Source organism: Phoenix dactylifera, unplaced genomic scaffold (genome assembly GCF_009389715.1).
Source record: "Phoenix dactylifera cultivar Barhee BC4 unplaced genomic scaffold, palm_55x_up_171113_PBpolish2nd_filt_p 000194F, whole genome shotgun sequence".
NCBI classification, from domain to species: Eukaryota; Viridiplantae; Streptophyta; class Magnoliopsida; order Arecales; family Arecaceae; genus Phoenix; species Phoenix dactylifera.
Genome location: NW_024067718.1, coordinates 206,931 through 213,516, shown reverse-complemented (window position 1 = coordinate 213,516; position 6,586 = coordinate 206,931).

Genomic DNA, 6,586 nt, shown 5'->3' with positions numbered 1-6,586 from the left:
TCCATTAAAGCTTGTTTAACTAAAGTCAGTCGTAGCTTGATTGTAACCTTGGATGGCTACAATATGCCGTTTAAATGGTAGTGTCCAGTTGGCATGTTTTGTGTTATTATATTTGTCATGCAATAATGAATTTAGTATTGCCAATTGAATCTCGATGTGCCTACTCTAAAGACGGGATAAAATATGAAATTAAGTTTCTCTAACATCAAATTTAGTTTACCACCATGCAAGTCTACTTCCCTTCTTTGGACTTCCACTTTTGCAAATTTTCTCCCCCTAACCCAATAAATAAATTAATTAATAAATTAATAAAGCATAACGATTGCCATGATCCCATGTAAGATTTTCTCAGTCCCTTAAAAATTTTAAAAAAAATGTTCTCAGATTCTAACTCTGTTGAAAATACTTTTCTTGTAAAGTAAAAACTCAAAAGAGTTCAACTTGTCATGATAGACTTAAAACACAAAATAAAGTGAATATGTACAATTGGATTTTCAGTTACAAACCCCTAAAGCAAACAGGCTGTAATTGCATTCAAATTACTCCATGGTTAAACCTCATCTTAATTCTATCAAATCCTTAATCCTTTTGATATTTTTCAAAAAAGAAATACAGGCAGTATTATATAACATTAGGAACTTGGCATCATTGTTTGCTGTATTTCTGACCACTTAATGCTGACTGGGAAGAAATAGGCAACCGACTCCAAATAGAGATCCATTCCCCACCTATATATTCTGATACACTATATACAACATTTCATGTCTCATACACTGTAAACCACAAAATGCTACTTTCCAATGTTAGAACACTTGTTCCTTTTATGAATATGATGCCGTGGTTGCATGCGGGCACCGTTATCAAATCTTGGACATGATACTATCTAAAGCACAGGCCAGCCATTCCTTCATGGTTGCAATGTTGTTTACAGATAGAATGGCAGGTGGGTCATAATTCAAGATGACAACTCCTTATGATCTACTTACAGAATATGAAACCACTTGGTTCTAACTACAATCTACAGATATATCTTGATTAATATCAATAGCCAAAGCACCCACATGGAGAGACATACAAATTAAAACATTCATCACATAGGAGTCTCATACCCTTCAATTCTCAAAGTCACACCCCAATGCTGTTTGAACTTGATAGAAAATAGCTAAAAAAAAAAATTACTTAGGTAATAGATATATAGTTAACTATGCATAAAAATTACAATATTCTTAACAATATTATAATACCCCGGCATTTTAAAGCCCGGAACCGAACTAGGCCAGGTCCATTTGACCGGCCTAGAAATCTGCTTTGAACCAGTTGCTTCGGCCCAAAAATTAAAAAAAAAGGGGGGCCGCATGTGCTCAGCACGTGCAACTGGAGAAAAAGACTCCTTCCTCCCAACCTCATCGAAAGGAATCTGACCAAGGGCTAGATTCCAACTTTCCTCCACCGCTATTTAGAGCTCCCCCCTCATCCCCCTTCTGCCACACACCAAAATGTTTGATCCCCGATCTAACTGTCACCAGATTCCTCTTCAACATCCTTCGCGGCCGTTGATTGTGTCAATGCCATTCGCGCCGCCGCCGCTGCTAATCATCGCTGGAAACCAGATAAGGACCCAACCTCCCTTGAGCTCCTCTTTCTCTCTTTCTTCCGAGGTTGTTGAGAGCCCCGATTAGGATGGTGATCGTCAGATTTTTGCCAAAAAAGGATGATGCCCTATTTCCTCTATTTTCAAAAAACCGGCCATGTTTCTTTCGATTTCGGCTGCCTCTGCCGCCGGCGCTTGTCGTCGGCATCTTCCTCTAGTTCCTCATAGTAGTTGGAACCCATGGCCCGAGTCCTTGTCGTTGCGATGCTTCTGTTCCATGGGTTAAGGGGACTGAACTCCTGTTTAGGAGGGCTTTTTCTCATTGCCGGTGGCTGGTTGCCGTCGGCTGCCGTCCATAGTGCTGGTCGTGGGTCTCTGACTCCAAATACCACCTGCAGCCACCCTCTCCCTCTTCCTTCTTCTTCCTTTGGCTAGAGGTAGCTTGTTCTCTCTTCCTCTCTCTCTTCTCTCACTTCTTCATGCTTTGTCTCTCTTACTTTCTCTCTCTTGATTCATGGCTAGACATATTGATTGATCGAGGTTGACCGTGTTGTTGACAACCAAATCTAGACCCCTGATTAAACCAGATGGAGATTCTCTCAATTCTCCATCTTTTCTCCCTCTAGATTCTCCCTATAGGACTCTCTCTCTACTGGACTTTCTCTCTCTACTCTCTCTAGGGGTAGTTGGATCCAGTAAGGACTTTTCACAGTGATTTTGAATTAACTCGGATGAAGGATCCTGATTTAGAACTGTTGGGTGGCGTGTCGGCCCAATTCTGGCTCCTGCCAAATAATATTAGATTTGATCGTCCCGATCTTTGTTGAACCATCTGTGCCCTAGTCCGAGCATTATTTGATGAATTTTATTTTGATCAGACCGACCAGAATCTCGGGCACTCCCATCTGGTCAACCATATGAGGATATTAGAATTAGGATTCTATTCTTAGAATAATCATGATAAATTCTTATTAAAAATATAATTTTTAAATATCAGGATCTGAGAAAGATTTTTGAGATTTATTGGATCTGCTAGTTGGATTGTGTTCAAGGTAAGTAATGTAACCTTTTTCTAGATTTATCGATAAATTATAAATAATTTCTGAGTCGAATTATTCTTGATTTACGAATTTGATGCATAGTATTATATGTCTATTTTTCAGAATATTGTATGATTCTGATTGAACATATTACTTTTGATATGAATTGTGTTTGATTGATTCGATATCGCATCTTTCGGTCTAGAACATTGAACATAATGTGAGAAAAGATAATCACTCAAAATAGATTCAGACTCGCAGTCGGGCTATGTTGAGGACCCTACCAATGGAGGCTAATACGTTGGTACCGCAAGATGATTAGTCGGTGATATGACCTTACCACAGGATGATGTGGTCATAGTTCTTGGTTGTTAAGTTGAATCTGATAACTAAAAGATATTAAGTTATGAATGATATTTGGGTTTTGACACTGCATGATTTCATAACTGAAATATGAAACAGAGAACAAATTGAACTTCGACCTAGCTATGTTGAGGACTCCACCAATGAGGGCAGATACGTTGGCAATTGACCGTTCTGAAGGACTCACCGCAAGAAGATTAGTCGGTATTATGATCCTACCACATGAAATATATGGTCATAGACTAGGATCGATAAGATGAACTGAATATGTGAAAGAATTCGAATCCATGAAAAGAATTCTAAGAATTTAAGAAAGATTTGATTTGTATCTTAGTACTGCATATATACTTATTTTCTACATATTATTGTCTGATTTATCTAGCTAGAGTGTTCATTGCTTACTAGGCTATTTAGCTCATTCTACAAATTTTTATTGTTTTACAGATTTTGAGAACTGGCCTATCGGGGTTGTCAATATGGGAGAGTGACTAGAAGGATTGTGGCGCATGCTATCTTAGATTAGGGTTTATTTAAATTGAACTGTTACCTTAGACAATTGTTATGATTGTGGGACATTGCAAGGTTGTGTTATTTAAATAACTAAGTTTTGTATGATAGAAATTTATTATTCCGCTGCGTATCTTCAACCTTGTAATTAGTATGAGGAGGTGGTCATCTGCAAATTAAAAAAATATAAAATTAAAAATTAAAAAAATTTAAAGCACTAGTATATGATAAAGTTAGGGATGTTCTAGAAATTGAACCAACAAGATGAGGCAAGGTGTCTTGAAGCCAATCTTATGTGCATGTCAATGTCTTAACTGTATCTGGGGATAGGCTATTACAAAAATCATCCAAAACTCTGCCAGCAGCGCTAAATGCATACTCAGATACAACGGTAGAAAAATAAATTGCTATGATATCACGTACCATTCTAGACAATATTCGATATTTCGATTCATTGAATCTCTAATAGTCTAGAATGTCAAAATTTTAATCCCCTAATGGATGAAGCTGCTTAAAAAAAGTACATTGCAAGTCGTTTTTATTAGTAATATTGACTTATATTTTAATGCAAGCATCCAAACTAGAGATCATAATATATCTTCTCTTCTAAATACATCTCTATTTCTAACTTGAATGGCTAGGCAACTTCTTCTTGGATAAATTCTTCATTGTCTTGCAAAAAAAGACTCTTATCTTTTCTACCATGAGATGTAGACACCATCTCCTCCACTTGAACATGAGAGACATTTGTGCCGTATAAAATTGTATAATTACCATAAAGATTTTGAAGAGCATCATACACTTTCTTGATCTCAAAATGAAGCACAATCACCATTACTATAGATTTTTTGAAAGCAATACTTAATAAGCATATGTCTTGGATCCAGACCAACCCCTGCCACAAGAATATGAGAGCATTCTTTCCAAAATTTGTTAAATTTTCCTATCATTGCCACAACTGCATTTGAACTCCTAGATTTTTGAATCAATAGCATTTGTATTCTCCAAATTTTATAAAAATATAAATTTGTAGTTGGACTTTTGTTTGTGAAAAAAATTAGTTATATGATGGAAAATCTTTAAGAAATTACAAATAATAGTGACTTGAAACCAATCATCCTCAGTTGGCGCATCTTCAAATTAGGATCCTATGCCTCAAGTCGCATAAACACATTCTTGAATTATATAGCATCATTTAACATGAGATACGTAGAATTTCAACGAATAGGTACATCTATACATATTCTTTTCTTACTATTCATCTTTAATTATTTCACAATTTTTCTAAACATTTTCAATCTTGCTTGAGATGATTTTACATATTTAACAACCTTGCGGATCCTATGAATAGCACCCTCCACTACCTTCAACCCATCCTTCATAATTAAATTAAGAATATGTGCACAACAACACACATGAAAGAACTTACCATCCAAAAGTAAATCTCTTCTAAATTATCTTTGAAGTTTCATAGCCACAATTATATTTGCTGACAAATTATCAAGGTTGATTGAACCCAACCTTTTCTCAATATTCCAAGATAAAATGCAGCTAGTTATACAGTCACTGACTAACCTCATATGTGGTGAAGGAACTATCTTAAAATTGATAATATACCTTTTAAGGTTCCAATCATTAGTAATGTAATGTGTAGTGAGACACATGTATCTCAATGTTTGATTTGATGTCGATGTTAAGTTGATTCTTCTATAGTTTACCTCCAATAAATCATCAAGTCTTCTTTTTCGTTTTCCATTTGCTTTAAAGCAATTAGATGCCAATGTTGTCCTTGAAACAATATGAAATTCAGGTCTAAGGTTCCTAACAAATTTTCGAAAAGTTGGGTGCTCAACTATTGTAAATGGCAACTCTTGTAGAATTGCCATTTCTGCAAGATCCTCATGGCTTCTATCTTGATCAAATGAATAGGGAGTCAAATCATTCAATGTAACACCATCTTTGAAGTCACATTACCTATTAATTGTTTCTGCCTTTTTTCTTTACATGTTTGTGAAGATGGCTTGTTTCATTTTTAGGATCGGCTGAAAAAACAAAATATCAATAATTACATTTAGCCTTTTTTTGGTTTTCTACTTCACTATAATGATTTTATATCTCCGACTTCCTTTTTTTGCTAGCATGGGAGCTATTTGTATTAGAGGACTTCATAGCTTGATAACTACTATAACAAACTGTATTTAAAACTTCAACTGCATTTTCATTGCTACCCATCATAGGCATTAACCTATTTTCCTCATAATTCAATAAAACTGTATAAACATGAAAAGCAAATAAATGATTGAGAGCTTATTTTACATTTGTATTACAAGAAATTACTAAACTACATTTATCATTATGGGATATAGCAAACTATCATGCGTTGTGCTCATGCTGGTGAACTACTAGCACTATAGTTAGCTCCTAATATTTCAATAGCGTAGCCTTGAAAATCCCAATCTCAAAGAGAACTACATGGAAACTGTTGGGGAAAAAATGGATCGTTCAAAGCACATGGTTAAATCGCCGACACTTAACGACGAACGTGACGACAACAAGCATACTCTCAGCAGTCATGACTTCAGAGCACCCGACCTCAGAGCGCTCGGTCTCGGCATCGACGACCCCAGAGCTCACGATCTCGATCTCGGCATGACCTTGGTAGGCATGGTCTCGGCTGAGTTAAACCCGATCGACCTCAAGGCCAAGAAAGACCTAGTCAAAGGAAGAAGCAGACCTCCCTACTCCACCGAAAATCAAGTCCTCCATATCTGGGATCAAATTTCACAATCTTCGCCTCAACGGCTGTCAATATTTGAATCCACACGATCTCAACGGATCACCAGCTAGCCCGAAATCTCGGGCCGTTTATGGTAACTCATTGATTCGCGCAATCACGCTCGATCACAGATAACCATTGCACCTCCCATAAAAAGAGGGGGGAAGATCCAAGCGAGGGACCTCTTCTTCCTCCCCGACCAAAAAACACTTTCCTAGATCATTTCTCTCCATTATTTCTCTCCATTCAAAGTCCTTCTCTGACTTAAGCATCAGAGGGCCTGCTCCTAGGGCTGCAAATGGGTCGGGT